Source organism: Camelus ferus, chromosome 4 (assembly GCF_009834535.1).
Source record: "Camelus ferus isolate YT-003-E chromosome 4, BCGSAC_Cfer_1.0, whole genome shotgun sequence".
In the NCBI taxonomy this organism is placed as follows: domain Eukaryota; kingdom Metazoa; phylum Chordata; class Mammalia; order Artiodactyla; family Camelidae; genus Camelus; species Camelus ferus.
In genome coordinates this window covers 6,359,610-6,379,465 of record NC_045699.1, presented here as the reverse complement: position 1 = coordinate 6,379,465, position 19,856 = coordinate 6,359,610, and positions in this window count along the sequence as shown.

The window sequence follows — 19,856 nt, the reverse complement described above, 5'->3', positions numbered from 1 at the left end:
ACCCGTGAATTTTTAGAACTGCTTGGTGTAGTAAGTCATGGTAAGAAAAGCAGAAAAAAGTAATAGGAAAAAATTGAGCGAATGCTCAAAAAAGTAGACATAAGTTAAGAATGACGATGTTAATGGCAGCTTTGTATATAGTGTCGAAGAAATTGGAAACAACCTAAATGCCCAGCATTGTAGATACAGGTATGTGAAGCGCAGCATGTCTATACACAGAATATCGTGTAGCTTTTAATGCTTTGTTAAGATTTTTAGTGGCGTAAAAAATGCTTATGACATGATGTTTAAAGTAAAAGGAAATCTGGTTACAAACTGATGTATATCAAATTAAAACACACAGGGAAGAAAAAAGCAGGAAGGAAACATGCTACAGTAAAGAACAGTGGTTGCGTCTGACTTTGTTTTGTGTTTCTTCATACCTTCTGTACTTTGCAAGCTCTTTTTTTGGGGGGGGGGTAATTAGGTTTTACTTATGTATTTATTTTTAGAGGAGGTACTGGGGATTGAACCATTGCATTTATGGCCAATTGAGTTTCAACTAGTGACAGTTCAATTCAAATAGGAAAGAGCAGTCTTTTCAACAAATGATGCTCGGGCAACCAGATATCTACTCGTAAACAGATGAAGCTGGACCCTTACCCCACAGCACATACAAAAACATTCAAAATGGATCAAACACCTAAATAGAAGAGCTTAAAAACTGTAAGATTTTCAGAAAATATAGCTGTAAATCATCATGATTTTAAATTAGGCCAAAATACACCAAAATACAATTTTTTTTAAGAAAAGATAAATTAGACTGCATCAAAATTTTAAAACTTTTTTTGCTGTAAAGGACATTATTTAAAAAGTGAAAAGACAATGCACAGAATGGGAGGAAATATTTGCAAGTCATGTATCTGATAAAGGAGTTGTATCAAGAGTTTTTAAGAACGCTTACAACACAGCAGTAAAAAGGGAAATAACCCCAATTTAAAAAAAATAGGCAAAAGAGTTGAAAGACATTTCACCAAAGAAGATATACAAATGGCCAATGAGCACAAGAAAAGATGCTCAACGTCATTACTCGGTAGAGAAACGGCAAATCAAGCCACAACGAAATACCACTTCACACATATTAGGATAATGATAGCTTAAAAATAAAACAGACTGACAATAATAAGTGTTGACAAGGATGTGGAGAAATTGGAACCCTCATGCACTACTGGTGGGTATGTAAAGTGGTGCAGCTACCTTTGAAAACAGTATGGCAGTTACTCAAAAAGTTAAACAGAGTTACCACATGATACAGTAATTCCACCCCCAGGTAGATAGCCAAGAGAACTGAGAACATATGTCTGCCCAAAAACTGGTTCACAAATACTCACTGTAGCGTTATTCTAAAGAGCCAAAGAGTGCTGGAGAGGAGGAAGAAATTTTCCTCTGCCCTTCCAGGTTGAGAACACAACACAAGTTAATGGGAGAAAAATCAAAAGTTTAATGGCATGTATACACGAGAGAGACCCAGGAAAACTGAGTAGCTCCCCCAGGTGGCTGAAACTCTCACCTTAAATACCATCTTTAACTAGAGACAGAAGAAGATGTTGAGGGTAAGGGTTTGGGACTTCAGAGGGGAGGAAGGCAATGCACATGGAGTTGGAAAAGCAAATATTTGGTAAACAAATGTTGGCAGGGCCATGTGGAGACAATGTGACATCGAGGGGACTCTGATCTCTGTTTCCCCTACCACACCCTGTTCACAGTCATTGCAGATCTCTCTGGTGATAACTGTAACAGTCCCTTTATCTATAATCTTCTGGCAGTTGGGGGAAGGTCAAAGATTCTTTCTGAATCTTTTGAGCCTTGATTGTTTTCAGCTAGAAATAATTCACATGCCAGAGACATTTGGGGTGGTATATTTTGTTCCCCTCCAGTGCAAACAATCCAAATGCCCATGAGCTGGAACACGGTTAAACAAATGTGATACATTTACACAATCAAGTATTATTCAGCAATAAAAAGATATGAAGTACTGATTCAAGCAACCATATGAGGAAAGCTTGAAAACACTGTGTTAAGTGGAATAAGCCAGTCACAGAAGGGCACATATTGTATGATTCCGTTTAAATGAAGTTTCCTCTGGATAAAGAAGTTGTGGTGTATTTATAGAATGGAATACTACTCAGCCATAAAAAGAATAAAATAATGCCATTTGCAGCAACATGGATGAAACTGGAAAATGTCATTCTAAGTAAAATAAGCCAGAAAGAGAAAGAAAAATACCACATGATGTCACTTTTATATGGAATCTAAAAAAAAAAAAGAAAAAGAAAAAGAAAAATGAGCCTATTTACAAAACAGTAAGAGACTCACAGACATAGAAAACAAACTTATGGTTAGCAGGAGGGGAGGGGGTGGCAAGGGATAAATTGGGAGTTTGAAATTTGCAGATACTAATATCTATAAAATAGATAAACAACAAGTTTATACTGTACAGCACAGGGAGCCATATTCAATATCTTGTAGTAACCTATGGTGAAGAATATGAGAATGAATGTATGTATGTTCCTATGTGACTGAACTATTATGCTGTACGCCAGAAACTGACACAACATTGTAAACTGACTATACTTCAATAAAAATATATTTTTTTTAAAAAGTGTCCTGAATAGGCAAATCCATAGAGACAGAAAGTAGATTAAGAGTTGCCAGGTACCAAGGGTAGAAGGAATGGAGTGACTGCTAATGGTATGGGATTTCTCTTTGGGGTGAGGAAATGTTCAGGAATTACATATTGGTAATAGTAGCCAACTTTGTGAATATACTAAAAAAAAACCCATGAATTGTACACTTTAACAGGTGAATTTTATTGTACGTGAATCATATTTCAATTATTCTTCCAAAAACAGTTCTCAAATTAACCACTGAGAGCAAATAAATCACAAAAGCCAAAAAATTAATCATGTTGTATTTCTTGCAGACCTGAGTTTGTAGCCTGAATACTATGCTGGCTACAACTCTATTCCATATCTGTCTGCTCTGGTGCATCCTCTCACTTTTAAACTTGCTCTCTCAATGGTCTTAGCAGCCCTGTGCCTCCTCAGGTTTGGGCTGGGCATTGACCACTCTCTCATCACCCACCTCCATCCCTGGGGTTCCCAAGACTGTGCCAAAAGCACTTTTGGGGGTGCCATATGCCTTTGTCTTCCCACCATTCTGAACTCTGTGTATCGTGGTATTTTATACAAATGTAGACTTTCTAGTTTTAACCCTCTTTCTGACAAAGAACAGCCTTGTACTTGCTTATCTCTCTGCTGCTGATTCCTACATCTGTATTTCCATGCTTGGCCTTGAGGTCTTTAACTGCCCTCAGGGGCATTCACAGTTATTCTACTGAAACCAAGCAGGACCCTGTGGGGTCCTCTCTGGTACAAATCCTTTTCGTGTCCCCCGTTTCTTGTTTGTAGGAAATAGGCTTCATTCAGCCTCCTTGACCTTCCCTGAGTCCCAAAGGGCAGATTCAAACAGTTGCTAATCAGGGAAGGGAAGGAAGGCAGAAACAAGGGAGGAATAGTCAAGAAAAAATAGTGCCTGGGGCAGGGTCCTGGTTCCTCCTCAAGGAATATACATAAGAATATCTTCAAGTTCTTCTGCAGGAACTAAGGCTCCTACCCAGGTGGAGGATGGTAACTTCAGGCTGAGCACAAGATTTCTGGGACGCCACCCTGTTACCTCACCACCAACCAGTCAGAAGAAAGTCCTCACCCAAGGGAAGTTAATAAAGCCTCTGACCCCTTCCCAAATAATTAACATCCCTTTCTCCCTTTAAAAACTTTCATGGTCAAGTAAAATCTTTGGAGTTGGTTTTGGGACATGAGTCCACCTTCTCCCTAGGTTGCTGGCTTCCTGAATAAAGCAAACTTTTCTTTCCAACCAACACTCATCTCTTGAGTATTGGCTTTCAAGTGGTGAGCAGCCAAACCTGAGTTGGGTAACAACTAGACTATAAGCCAGAGGACTGGAACTCATCCGTCCTTTTATCCTTTCTGCCTCACACATTACCCCATAAGGCAATGCATGTAAGACTCCTCATAGTCTGACCTGAACTCTTGTCCTGGGTTCAAATCCATACCATCTAGTAACTAACACTTTGCCCTTGGGCCAGCCACTCGGCCTCTCCAAATTCTGTTTCTACCTCTGAAAAATGAGATGATAAGAAGGCCTATTTTGCGGGGCTATTGGGAGAATTAAATGAGAATAATTTTGAAGGGCTTAGCACAACCAAATGGACTGTAGCACTCGATAAATCGTTGCTATTTTTATTTCCCACTCTGCCCCCTGACGATGGTGTGCACATTTCCCTCTATACCTTTATTTATAACTTCCCCCAGCCTAGAATATCAGCTCCCTTCAGCTCCTTCTCTCCAGCCAAGCCCCTTCCATCCTTTAAAATCTGCCTCGAGTCCACATCTCCATTGATTTGTCCAATCTGTGGGGTCCTCTCTCTCTCTCTTAAATTTGGAGTTAGCTGTCTTTATAACTCAGTGGTCCAGAATCTCATACTGCCTTATAACATCCTTCTCACTACGGTATTAGTTGTCACAAAATTTCAACTGAATTGTAGAACGCTCAAGTAATAGGCAATGCTTGCTTATTACTATCCATAGTCCTACCCCAAATCTTAAGGTGTATTTGCTGAATGAAAAAGCATGTCCTTAATGAACTCAGCAGAGAGTTAAGGTATTCAGTTGTATGCTATGTAAAGAAGTTAACAAGCAACACGAGAATATCGATCTTTAAATGTCTTGACTTCAGTGTTTACTTTGGCTGTGTTAGCACAGGATCTGTTTTCAGCGGGGCTTGGAATATTTTTTCTAAGCGTGAGTTTCTTGGCTGAAATGCGGTGAGGTTGCCACTCTGTAGTGAAACCTGTAACTATGCCATTCAAAATAGGTGAATTCTGGGTGGGGAAATCGAGCCAGCTCTGAGAATTTTGATTTTCTTACCTCCCAGATTTAAAGGAGCAACTCTTGCCCCAGTGAGACAACAGATGGAGGTAAACTTTTGCTCTTGGGCAACATGATATCTATTTTACCAAAAATAAAAATTAAAAAAAGAGGCAGGAACAGGGTAAAATAAATGATTTACAGCATTCTCTGAATTCCTGGAACAATGTTGAAATAGACATTTTCCCAAGGAAGCCATTATAAGCTATTGTGTTTGGCGATGGCACAGCAGGACTTTTCCATCCAAAGTTATTTGATTTTTGCTTTTTATTATTCCTGCTGAAACATTTTTGAACCCTATCCTTTCCCTCTGCTTTCATGAATACGGTCAAAAAAGCTGCGCATCGGTGTTGGACCAGGTGCCAAGTCTGTCGCCACACCCAGCCGTCTCCACTGTTCCTTTGCGGCTGGCCGATTGCAAGTTCCTCGTCATTTCATAGATGAATAGGAACTCTGGTCAATGGCTGAGCACCTAGGAGTGCTGTCATTTATTTTAGCAATCATTTATCTGAATACTGGCAGTTGCTAAAGTTCTAAATTTATTAGCCTGTTTAATCCTCAGAACACCTCATAAGGAGGTCGTATAATTGTCTTCATTTGACCAAGGACAAAAATGAGACTTAGAAGGTGCCAAGGGGCTAGATGGCGAACCCAGAGTGACAGGCATTTGGCCACCTTGGGGTGCACATTGACCACCGGGATACGGGATTCGGGAAGGAGTTGGACAGATGGATTTCCCCCTCTCTCATGGAGTTGTAACCCTTCCGGAATAGTCTCCCCTGGGAAGTGGACAGTGTGTCGTTTGCAGGCCAGGGTACTTAAGAGCTGGTGTGCCTCCTCCGTCTCTTCCCGTGCTGCAGTGGTCCAGCCCGCTGCACAGTCAGCTGTTTCTCTTTGTGGCTCACAGTGATGCCGCGGCCAGTGCGGTGCCACATCACGTTGATTTGCATGTGTTCTTGTTCCACAGGCCCCTTTCCCCTCACCCTCACGGCCCTCGGTTTGCATCTCCCAAATAAATTATCAGCACGTTATTCCTCGTCTCAGACTCTGCTTTCTTTCTTTTTCTTTTCTTTCTTTCTTCCTTTTCCTTTCTTTCTTTCTTTAACATTTTTATAAATTGAAGTACAGCTGATTTACAATGTTGTGTTAGTTTCTGGTGCACAGCATAGTGATTCAGTTATTTATATATATATATATATATATAATATATATATATTCTTTTTCAGATTCTTTTTCATTACAGGTTACTACAAGCCATTGAGTATATTTCCCTGTGCCATACAGTAGGACCTTGTTGTTTATCTATTCTGTACATAGTAGTTTGGATCTGCCAGGCTCCGCTCTCTTGAGGACCTGGGTTAAGACAATTATTTTATATTCCCAGTTTATGAAATTGGGTTACTGGTTTTAAAATGGCTCACTGAGGCATGAAAAGAATCACGAGCTTGGTAACAGAAGTCACAACTCAGAAAAGCATTCCACATGTAAGCACTGGGTAGGAATTGCCTGTCTATGTGGAATATGAGTCCATGTGGATCAAACAAGTGATCATTTCACCCAAGAAACAGAAAAAGAAAAGTCAAATTGAACCTATACTGTCTTCTATGAAACTTCATCAAATTCTCGCTTTATTTTCACGCAAAACATCCTGAGCTCTCTAGTCGAACGACTAAGTTTTTCTAAGACAAGTACAAGATAATGTTTTGCAATATTCAGTTGTGTCGCTAAGGCCAAAGAAGAGACCTAAACCATAGAGATATTATTCAAACTCCTACTCCTTTCAGTAAAAACAAGTAGTTTACCTTGCTGCCAGGAATCTCATGAAATCAGTCTGAAATTTATAAATATCATGCCAGGAGAAAAAGCAGAGTAATTTATTTACAAAATTCCTGTATAAAACACCTTTGAACATCACATATGAGAAGTCAGTGGCATAAGATGTGGCAAAGCCATTGCTATCACATGTGTTTGAGAAGACGGTTTACTTTGTAGCTGGATAAAAACGTCCACGTGCAAAGTATGAATCACCTTTTGGCCTGTGTAAATTCAAGCCAGGCTGGACTACACAGAACAACAAACCAACCCTGAAACTGTGCCTTTATAAAGTCTGATGCATCTGAGCGACCCCCTTCTGTATTGTCGCTGTGCCGTGAGGAACAAGGGTCTTCCAGGATCACTGCGGCATGGGAAGAGATGGGGGAGCTCCAAAATACCTTGGGCTGGAAATGACACACTGGAAACATCGGGAGGAAACGGTGTGGGGACAACACACCATGACCTCTGCCATAGTATGTGTATGAGGGAGAAGAATGAATGACTTTGTCATTGTTGGTTACCAGTGAGAACCCATGCTGTGGGAAAATCATGTGTGTGGGTGTTTGGTTAAAGAATCTGGGAGCCGCGACATGAACTGAAAAAGCTGTCATGGGGTCGTTGCTGATGAGGTGGGGCGTTGCCAGGGGAAGCGAAGAGGCTGCATGTAAATGTTGACTTACTCTCAGGGTTATCCCTAGAGAACAGCCCGTGGTCAACGGCATGCTTCTGATCCTGAGTCAGTATTTAAGAAAAGCACCTGTAATCCAAATGCACGTACTGGGGAAAAAAAAAAAAGTTGTGGCAAGAAGTGACAGTAAACATGAGACACTGCTTCTCCAGAATGAATTGTAGCAGCTGTCAAGGTAAAGAATGCTCACATGAGGTTTTGAAGAGAAGAAGGATAATTTTAGTAAAGATTATTTCTGTGATTTTAGAAAGCTTGTTCAAGTGACATCTGGCAGTGCCATTTTCAGTATCTTGAAATACCCGAATCAATCACTTCAGACCCAAACGGCAACAATTCTTAGCATTGGGAAGAGGCTCTCTGGACTTCGTAAGATGATAAAGCTGTGTTGCAAGTGCCTCAGTCCCTGAGAGCTGGACTCTTCCCAACTCTCAGTTATTTCCTTCGCTCGTTGGTGAAAAAGACTAATGGCATACTGTTGGGTGTACATGAAAACTCCAGTCCAAATGTTGCAACAGAACATGAAGGAATTATTTCCAGGGATAAGTGCACCCCAAAGGATGGATTAGGCACCCATTCATTCATCACTATGTCCCGGGCTGGAACATTCCCTCTCTCAGCTTTTAGGTGGGACAAGCTCACCCACATCACAATTGCCGAAAGCTGGGAGCATCTTACAGAGAAACTGCCCTGTAATCTCTGAACGGGTTTGACAAAGTCACCAAATACTTGCCATTCGCAATGACCCGTGCCTTTGAGGTAGGAAGTTCTAATTCACTAGGAATAAGGAATAAGGAAAAAAAACAAAACAAAACAAATGGGGAGCCTCACCTATGCATCAATCCATTTACTTTCTAGCCTGATATACATATATGTATTTGGTGAAATATTACAAAACTATTATCCCTGTTAATAATGTGAAATGTATTATTTAAAAGGTTAACAAATATTTTCATTTGAAATTGTGATGAACCTTTTAAGTTTTCCTGACATTGCCTGAGTGTGAACCATGCACCACAAATTGGCTCGTAAGTGAAAAAAATGTCTGAGAACACCCTTCGCGGCTCTTTTGAACAGTCCTTGGAGAGTCAGTCACGTTGAGGAGCTTGTCTTCTGGCTTTGACTAGTTTCCAGGCCCTGGGGAGGCTGGGCCAGGGGTGGGGGGGTCCTGGAACTTAGATGGTCCTTCAGCCCCTTGTGGTCCCTTTATCTGCTTTGAGTTCACTTTGTCTCCTGGTCTGCAGGTCAGAGCAGAAATATCCAAACACTTAGGGTCCAGAATCTGAATTTCCATCCAAATGTGAAGCGGAGAGTCATTAATTAAACGCCTGGCAGCTATCAGCCAGCAGAAAAGGTCTCTACTCAATGACTGAGCCCGGAAGCAGGGGAGGCAGGAAGGACTTGCTGGTGATGCAGGCTGTCTAACATCCTGGCGTTTCTCTCTCTCTGTTTTCTGTCTGTAACTCTCCATAAGAAATAGGTTTTCTAATACAGCCCAATACGTACATACATACATGTAACAGAAGCAAGAGTTCCCCCAAATCATTACTACCCCCCACTTTGAAACACACTCAGAGAACTCCTCTTCTCTTACTTTCCATTCTTATTTCCATTCTTTTCTCTTATTTTCCACTTGTCCTAGTCTATTTCATTGTTTAAAATATTGCTCAGATGGAGAACAGATCAAAGATTTCCAGGGATTATGAACAGGGGAGGGGATGGCTGCAAAGGAGTGGCATGAGCATTCGTGGTGAGGGAGAGTTCCCTATCTTGACTGCAGTGGTGGTGGTTATACAAATCTATACGTGCGACAGAACTGTGCAGCCACAATGGGGTACACCCACAGAGTGGTGAAGTCTGAGTGAGGTTAGCAATCTGTAGCAGTCAATGCATTATGCGAATGTATTATTAAATGGTTCATTTCCTGCTTTGGATAAAGTTCTAGTTATGTAAGATGCTGGGTACATGGGGCCTCTCTGAACTACTTTTGTAACTTCTTGTGCATCTCCAGTTATTCCAAAACCAAAGGTTTAAAAAATGTTGCTCAAGACCCATCAAGTTGATATCATAAGGTCGCAACCAATAATTGAAAAACTAAGCCCTATTTTTCCAAGGGTGGACGTTGGATTAACAGGCAGCTGTGGCTACGTGCGCTGATTTGTCTGAAGAGGTAGGGCCATCAGCCTGGAAATCTACAACTTGAACTCCCATTAGCCACCCAACGCCAGGGACTACATTGAGTAGACAGACTCGTTTCATTTTGTTTGCAAGTCATCCTCTAAATGCCCCTCCCTATCCCACATCCCATTAAAAAAAAAAAAAAGATAATTGCTCCTCATTCTATCACTGAGATATCAGAGCCTTGGATCTCAAAGCCCCTGCCTCGCTCACCACGCTTGCTAAGAATGCAGATTCCCGGCACACACTGGGGATTAATTAATTAGACTTTTTCCGAAGTAAGGTTCAGAAACATGCATTTTTTAAAATTAACTTATTTAATTTTTTCCTTCCAATTTTAATTGAGATATAATTGACATACAGCACAGTGTAAGGTATAGACGTAATTGTTTGACTTACATCATGGAATGATTACCACAGTTATTTCAGTGAACATCCATTGTCTCATGTAGCTACAAAAGAAAAAGAAAAAGGTTTTTTTCCTTGTGATGAGAACTCTCAGGATTTGCTTTCTTAACAGCTTTCACACGCAACACACAACAGTGTTAGTTAGTACGTATATTGCATGAGGGTGGTCAAAAGGGCCACACTTCCAGTTACAAGATAAATAAGTAATAGGAGATGTTATGTGCAACATGACTAATATAATTAACAAAAATATGCATTTTAAACAAGCTCCCCAGAGATTTTTATGCACACCAAATTATTGGCAGGCTTGGAGAAATTTGCTAAAACTGAATATGTGAATACTGCTATGAACACTGGAAGTGAATTTGAGTTTAAAAGTTCCTCTGCTGTGGAAAGAGGAAATCTGAGACTAGTTTGCTTTCCAACCTGTACGTTCCGTAAGCAATAAAGTTTTCAGTGTTGACACAAGCCACATTTCCTGCCTTTTGGAACGAAAACATTCCTGTAGTGACTCAGTTTCTCCAAGTGTGGGGATAAAAATTCCAGTGATCTCCTTAAATCATAGTGCTTCCGCAAACAATGGCCATTTGTGCTCAGATGGAAGTAATTTCATTAGCATAAGTGGATGCATATTTTATAAACACGGGCGCATGTGTTTCATATTCTACTTATATTTATTTACACATTCTGTAAACACATGTATACACAGAGCCACATGGACGTTTTTAGAGGAGCGCGTGGACCATTCTGCACATGTAAATACAGCCGCTGATGCCTCAGGGTCTTTGTTCTCGGTTACCACCTTTCCTCAGGTACACATGAGCCCTGCAGCAAGTCAGCCTCTGGAATTTTCTCAACATTCTCCCTCCCCTCCTAATGTCCTGGCCTCTTGAGCTTTATTGGAAAACGAATGCATCCTAATGTGGTGATGATTTCTAATAACACATCTCTAAATCCCCAATACCCAATCTTAATGAAGAGACATTTAATCAGGTTGACGAGGGGCTCCTTTCTGCAAGTAGACCTTACAGGTCCCTTTTATTAACACCAAAGGTCTTGGACATACTTGGAGTTAAGCTGGGATAAACCTAGTCCTGTAGAATCAGGCTTGCACAGAGCTGGGAGGGGGTGGGAACCGCAAAGGGAGCGACAGGTTTTCTTAGGTTTTAAAATAATCTCTCTCTTCTGAGCCTCTCCCATGACACCAAGACAGGCCCAAATATTATCTGTTGCATGAAAAACAGCAAGTTAACTGCAACCCAGTATCTTCTGAGCTAAATTCAATTTTTTTAAAACTAAGTACTAAATTATAACGTGAGAGAGAAAAGAATGTTAGGTAGAAATTGTCATCCCCAAAGTTCTCTTGATTTAAGCAGTGTGTTTTGGTCCAGAGATTGTGTCCCTTTTTTCCGCTCTCTTTAAATTTGTTCAACATTATTATTATTTTTTCTTCTGATAGTGAAATAGCTGTCTCCTGCGAGGACTTACCTTGCTCCAGGCATATGCTAAATAAACTCCTTATGTTGATCCTTTCAAAAGGCCTGTGGAGTCAGTATTCTTGTCTTTACAGATGAGAAAATGGATGCTCAGAGAGTCGGTAGCTTGTTCAAGGTTAAACAGCTCATTAGTGTCTGAATTGACGTCTGAACCCAACGCCCAGGTGCTGGGTTGGAATAGGGTCCCCCCACATTCCTGTACTTCTCAGAACCTCAGGATGTGACTTTATTTGGAAATAGGATCACCGCAAATTTAATTTATTAAAATGAGGTCGTATCAGGGTGGACACCTAATCCAATATGATTGGTGTCCTTAGAAGAGAAGAGACTTGGAAGCACGGAGGAAATGCCACGTGAAGGGGCAGAGGCTGGGATGATGACGGTTGCCCGTGACACCAGAAGCTGAGAGAAAGTCCTGGAACAGGTTCTCCCCTAGAGCCTGCAGAGAGAGCATGGCCCTGCTGACACCTCACTTCCAGACTTCTGGCCTCCAGAGCTTTGAGACAGTAGATTTCCGTTGTTATAAGTCACCCACTGTAGGGCACTTGGTTACCACAACCCTCGCAAACTAACATGGCCCACGATATATCCTATAAATTATTTGCTGTAGAAATGTGAGAAAACAAAGAAGAGAATCTACAAAGTGCCCATGATCCCATATTCCAGAGCTGGTCACTGTGGATCATATATTTTCAAGTTTTCTTCACTTCCTCCCCCCTGCCATTCCATCCATTTCCACCCTTTAAAAATAGTAGCAACTCTCTTGTGTTTTTCTTCTCTTTTGTTGTTTGATCAGCTGTACTCTATGAGATGAGCTATTGAGACAGCGAGAACAGCTGTAAACCACAGCACCCTCTATATTTTATCATCATTAAGATCACTGTCGTTTCAACTCTTTGGAACAATTCCAGTTGAGATGGTAAGTGGGCCCCTCTTTGATTTGGAACATTGGCACTTAAAGTGGGACAGCTGGCTATGGGGGAGATCCCCAGAAGATGGCAGTGTGGATCATGAAACCTCGCCATCCACATGGACACCGCCTGGGAATCCTTCTGGTACAGTGGCTTGTGCTGGGCTCAGGGACCTTTGTGAAGGATCCTGGAAGCAGCAGTCAGACCACTAACTAGCCTGAGAGGCTGACTTGGAGTGAATATTTTCCAACTTTGCAAGGTTTTTTCTTTTTGTTAAAGAGAGAAAGATTTGAAGTGCAACTCTAAGCCCTTCACTTGAAAATACTTGCAGTTCAGACACTGGAGATTTTTGTCCCTGGTATTTCGCCATATCAACTGTCATCTGTATATTCTGTCCCCTACTGATCTGATGGTATAAGGCAGGCCTCTCAGTTCCAGGAGATACAGATTGTGGATAATCTATAGAATGGAAAGAATGAAATGGAGGGAGCTCAGAAAGAGCAAGGAAACACAACATCAGAACAATACTTCTTCAGTGCTTACTAGCTGTGTGATCCTGGGGTACTCACTTAAACTCTCTGAGCCTAGGGATCCTCATTTCTTCTGTTTTTCTTTTTTTTCATGTGCATAATGTCTGCGATACTGATTCTGCACTGTCATAGCATAGCTCAAATGAGTAAATGGTAATTAAAACTATAAAACATTATGTTACTATCAATTATTTTCCTAAGTCTGGTCTAGCAGTGATTCTCAAACATTATCTTGGATCAGAATTGCCTGGAGGGCTTATTAAATCATGGTTTGCTGGGCCTCACTCCAGAGTTTCTGGTTCAGTAAGTCTGGAGTAGGCCAGAGAATTTGCAGCCCAAATAAATTCCCAGGAGATGCTGGCGCAGCTTCCAAGGAGGACACTCGGAGAGCCAATGGCTAGAGCAGGGTCGGGGAATCTGGTCCTTCTGAGACCTCCTACATTCCTTGGAACTTCCAAGAAATTTTTTCTTTTTTTAATTTTAAAGTAAAATTAAGGATTTTTTTTTCAAAAAATTAGGAAATGCTGTCCTAGTCTTTATCCTGTGTATGTGTGTGCTCAATGCCTAGATGTAGCCAAATACGTAGCTAAATTATGGATCATGTCATTTCCAGTGGGTGTGTAGTTTGCAGGAGTGAATGTTTTCTGCCTTATGAATATATTTCCCCCTATTTATTGGGTTATTTCTTTCTTACCATATATCTTTCTCTCTACCACCCCAAATATAATGATCAGGGAGTCTTGTTCACTTTCCTACACCCCAAGAATGGTGGCTGGCAAATAAAAGGCAGACAAACATTTCATTGAGTGAATGGATAAATGCCAATAGTATCCTGCCTTTCCCAACCACTTATGATTCCACAAAGCTCTTTTGAGCCTACTTGGCACCTTCCACCATGACTATGAGGACTGTTGCATTGTTTAAGCAAAACATATACCACAATGAACTACAAAACTCAGGTATTTGAGGAGAGTCCCCCCCCCAATACTTGGTCATGTCTTAAACCAATCCAAATGCACATAATTCAATCAGAAGTTGACCAATGTCAATGAACATGGAATTATAGAACCAAAAAAGTTAGCGCTGAGAAGGGCCAAGAGAGTCTCTAACTCCCAGTGCTTTACAGATGAGGAATTAGAAGGCCCCCCTCTCAGAGTTGGCCGAGGCGCAGGTGACCAGCGAGGGCTGGGGTCTCCCCTCCTAGGCCAGAGTTCCTGCCTAGGGGTTCTCTCCGACACCCTGGGGAGTGACCCCCGTGATGACACCCTCTGAGTGACTGCATGTGGACAAAATGCAAGCAGGCATGGGTGAGGCCTGGTGAGGGGCTCCCATCTTGCGCAGAAGCCTTTCACTTTGCTGACCGCTGAATAACACAGCCTGCATTCTGCACAGTTAGATGTTTCGGTTCCCACGTGGAACTCGTGGTGGGGTTGACTGTATTTAGATTTCACCCATGCTCCTACAACTTCTATGCTTGACACGTCCAGAGGTCAAGACTGTGTACTACTCTCACTGATGCTAGAACTTGGGCTTTGGGGGGGTTGGAATGAAAGCACTCAGAAGGTTAGAAAAGTTGGCTCAAGATAATGATTCAGGGTCTGCATTGAGAGAGTTAATAGGCTGGGAAGATGGCAAAGTCAGGCTCAGGGAAACCAGAAGCTCAGAGAAGGTATATTGAAGAAAACAGAAATGGACACCGAAATAAATGCTCCCAAAGTCCATGAGGTGAGAAAAGCAGGATGAACAGAATTAGCATGCACTGGACGTGGACAGCATTGCAGGCGGGAGCCGAGTGCTTCACCTTCAGGACTATTTAATTCCGCACCAGCCTGCAGTGTATATGCTAGGCTGAACCACACACAATTATCATTTTTATAAGTCAGAATGGTTGACTAGCAGCAGTTATCATTTGGCTCAAACTAAAAATTATGATTCCCATTTTATAGATAAAGAATTTGAGTGTCAGGGTGGATAAATAACCTGCCATCAGTCATCTGGCTAAAAAAAAATCACGGAGCGGATTATTTTGAACCCAAATCTGGCCGATGCCAAAGCGCATTCTCTTCCCATTATACTATGGGGCTAGAAAGAAGGTTAAGCTTAGGAAAAGCCATAAGCAATCACACTGTTTGTATTGTCCTGGTCAACATTCCTTTTAATAACTTCTAATTCTTTACTCTTCCTCTCTGGTCATAAATAATGCACTTTGAGAGAGCTGCAAGTACTATCTTGAAGGAGGGCTAAGTACTGAAAGAACCACAAATGGCTGTTTTCAGGTTATCAAATTTTAATAACATAATTTTGTTGCAATCCTGCCTCTGACCTTTTGAAGAGAATGTTCCAAGAACTCATTATGTGATTATAAAATAAGATTCTTTATAGTGATGAACAAAAGGCAGTCTCTCCTTGTGGAAACACACAGGATCCCCTAAATTTTCAAAAAAATCCTAAGCAGGCAGCAATGCTTCCTCAAGCGAGAGGAGATAAAGCACAAAATAATTATAAGTGGGGAACCCAACAAAACATGATCAGAATTAATCTGGAACATATTCATGACACCCCCAATAATATCACAGAACAATATGAGTCTTAATGTTTGGTGACTCTCAAGTGACAGTGATCGGAAGGACTTCCACACACAACCAAGCTGAATATTTGGGGTTTCCACTTCTTTTGTGTTCTGGTATTGTTGTTGAAAGTTTTCCTTTATCATGAGTTACTTAATCTTAAGTGCGCCCACTTCCATGGCACCTAGTCAACGCTTAATAAATACGGAAAAAGTAAGTGATATCGAAAGACCAAATTCTTTGTATCATTTTATAGGACAGTTGGGCAACTGCTGTGCGGAGCTGAAACTAAAGCGGTATTTAGACATTTTCCTGGCTGCTCACACTGGACATCTTACCATGAAATTTCTGTGATCTGACACTGATTGGTAGATGATGTATGAACAGAACAGAAGCAGCTTTGTAGTTCATGAGATTTTGACTCTACAGCATTAAGAGGGGTGAAAACATGAGTACGTCAGTTTAGATCTTTCTCATCTACACACGGTGGATGGGAAATACTGCTATTTCCACAGTACAAACAGCCACTCTCTGATAATTCACTTCTTCCAATTGTGACAAGGTGTAGGTGCACAAGAGGCTGTTTAAACTGATAAAGAATGGGGGTAAACTGATTACAAATGGGATTTCTCTTGTCCAACTTCATTTCACAAAGGACCTTGATTAGCATCAAATGCACATGATGCTTCACGATATCTGTGATGCTCAGATGAGAAACTTGAGATAGAAATTTGTTTCCCAGAATCGCCTCCCTGTGTGGTTCCAGGTTAGAGGAATTTGCATGAGGAAGTGAAGCAACAGCCATGGCTTGAATGGTCATCGCAGTAAGACTCAGTGGCAGACGTTCCCAGAGGTGCTGGAGGCTTCCAGCTTGCTCTGACTCCTGTGATAGGTGTCTTGATCTTCTTGACTTCTGGTCCATCACCAGATGCCAGACCGTGGATCCCCAAAGGCAACAGTGTTTCACTTTAAAGTGCTTCTTGGTGATCCCACCTCAGGCACTGGATGTGCTCGGCTTCCAGGATTGTCTGGAAGCTGAGTCCTCTGATCTCCCATCCTCCTTTGAAGTCTTTTCCCCCAGCACCTCCTGCCATGGTGTAAGGTCTACTTTTTGTAATTGATCCCACCTTCCATAACTCATAGTGATTCCGCCTTCCCGGTTGCGCCCTGACAAAGTGGTAACAATTTAATTTGTAATAGCTTTGTTGTTCTGAAATTTAATACTACATACTTATGATTTTAAAAGTCGAGCAATAAAGTGCAAGGAAGAAAGCGGAAAAAAAAAATCACTTACTCAGCCTCACTAACCAGAAATAGATTTAGTACTAATTTTCTACAAATTTATCTTTGGGGTTCAGGGCACATTAAAGCCATTCACAGAAAGGAGGAGAAAATGGTTGTAATGGAGCTGAGTAAATAATTAAATTTTATACCACTGCCACCCGGGGCTCTATTTGTGGATTAATTTTGATTCAAAAATGGGTATGTTTAATTCCCATCTGCAAACCTGATTCATAAGCATATGTATTAAAGAAAACTTTAAGTGGCTTTTCTTTCTCGTTTTAGTTAGGGTCCATGTAAAATACTTTTGCTCCAGTTTTAATCAGAAATACAAATATCTCCCTTCCTCCACCAAAAGAAGCCCAATAAAGAGTAATTTGTGGCCTGCTCCATTTTTAACTTGAGTATCATTGCATTTTTTCCCAGAAGAGCAATCTCCTGGGAGAAGAGTCAGGCTACTTTGGGTAAGATATCATAGCAACAGCTTAAACTGAGAAAGGATTGTGGAAATACATCTTCCTAAATTTTCCAAACCCAGACTTGTGCTCCATTCATGCTTTTAACCATGGAAGACCCAAACACTGCATAAGAAATTGACATCTTTTTTTTTTTCTCTTCAAAAGCACGTTTCAAGATTCCCCTCCTGAAAACATATTGGAAGAGCAGAGTTTTTGCCCTGTGCCCTTTGCCAGAGATAGATTCCCCAGACCTTCCAACCCTACGAACCCTCCACCGTGCACCACGGGCTGGATCAACAGAGCTGCGGTGAGCCGTGGTTGCTGGACAAATGGCCAGGTTCACCCACTAGCTCAGGCCTCCCTCCTGCACGCCAGCCTCCTGAAACAAAGGATTCGAGGCTGTGCCGCAGCAAAAAGTGTCAAGTCGCTGTAGCACTTGAATTACTCAAATAGCTGAAAGCTCAAATATTGGATCTGCAAAAGCCAGGAGTGATGCAGTGATGCAGATGCATTTGACTTCCGGTCCGAAGATCTGAAGTTCATCTCTAGCTCTGACACTCAGGTGGTCGTGGGCAAATTACCCAAACTCTCTGTCATGTAGGCTGGCAATGAAAACGACATAATGTCTGCGAAAACGTTTTGTGAATTATACAGTACCTATGAATGTACTGTACCATGGCAATCTGAGTGACTGCTCTGATAAGTGACTGTCTTCACTCCAAAGCATCTCCCAAAATTTCCACAAGTTCTCGGGGCCCCTTCCTCCCGACGTCACACCTGGCTCCATCCTTCGGCCTCCTCTGAATCCCATTTCTGTATCATCTCAGGTTCTCTGCTTGGGGTCCTTTCTCCATCATATGTCAACCCAGATGTGGAATTCGGGCTCTTTCCTCATTTTCCCCCAAAACTTCACACAAGGCCTGTGCTGGTAGCAGATTTAACTAATGTTTTTAGATGATAGAGTGGGTTTACATGGCACAAACTCCAAATACCATAAAACTGGGTCTGAGACTCACCTGCTCTGAAAAGCCTTTGGCCGCTCTAAGCACTCACTGCCCTGAGCGAAGGCCCCCCCACCCCGTCGCTCTCTTTGAACTATTTCCTTCCCAGAACCAACAATGCCTACTCTCTCCCTTCGCCCTTGCTACACCCCCGTCTAACAACAGGCCTCACCTTGCGTATTTAAAAGCTGTCCCCGCACTCTGTCCAAGCAAGGTGTTAACTCCAGGCGTCTCCCATCTTCATCCCCTCATCTTTGCAGGGGAAAGGAGTGATATAGAAATTTTATTTCTCTTGGACTACTAATTGTGTCACCATTACCACCCTATCCTAGAAGACAGAGGCAGCTATAGACCATTTGTGTTTAATAACGATTTTTGGAACAATTCATTCATCCAAGTATCAACATCCTTCAGTGTGCCAGGTCCTTTTCTGGATGCTGAGACAAAAATCCTACTGTTGTGGTGCTCACATTCTAGTAGAAGGAAACAGACCATAAACAGATGCATAATTAAAATGAATGTATGTCAGAGAGGGATAAATAGAGAGAGAGAAAACAGGTTAGGGCAGTAGGGGGAAATGGTAGCAGGGAGGTAGCTTGCAATTTTAAATTGTCAAGGAAGGCCTCTTTGAAAAGGGGCCAAGTGAACAAAGACTTGCAACATGCCTGGGAGTGGATCCTGTGACTGTGAGGGGAGATGTTGCGGGCAGAGGAAACAGCCTGTGCAAGGGCCCTGAGGCAGGGTGCTTGCGCATCTGTGTTCTATCTGTAGGAAAGATCAGATTTCACCCTTAGCTTAGCTCAATGTTAAGAGTTCCTTTAAGGTCCCAGAAGTTCCTTACATTTATCCTTATCTTACTTTTGTATTTCTTGTTGGTTCTACCTCCTTAATAAATCTTGAATCTCTCCCTTCCTCTCCATCATTGCACTCCTTTGTGCATTCATGAATTTTTCCCCTGGATTACAGATGCAGCTTCTTAACTGGAGAGTCCGGCCCCCTTCAGCTTTAATTTGTTATTCAAATCCAAACACATCGCTCTATTGTGTTAAATAGTTCAACCTCCTCAGCATGGCTGTAGCAAAGGCTGTCAGTGCCCCACTCATATCCCGCAGCCCTGGCTGCTCCAGGCTATGCCCACCGCATCCCATTGGAAGGACCCGCTACTCTTCATTTGACGGATTTCTCTTAGTTGTGAGCAATGGGCCATAAGTGCCAGGAATTTAATACTCCCAGGGAGTGGCCCTCCGCCAGCGATGGATAGGAATTGAAGGATAAATTCTCCATCCTCCTGGCCCCAGGGGCAGTCGGGTGGGGAGAAAGAGAGAGAATAACTTTGAAGTATTTTCCATACTATCTCCCAAATGTTCTCATGGGACTGACTCCAATTGCCCACAGTAGCAATCACTCCATAACGCACATTATTTTGGCTTCCTTTCCTTCTCTGTCTTACTTCCCCAGCCTCCACCAATTCTTCCTAGAATCGTCCCCGAGATAAGCTACTTGTACGTAAATCTTTGTGTTTTGGGTTATTGTTGTAG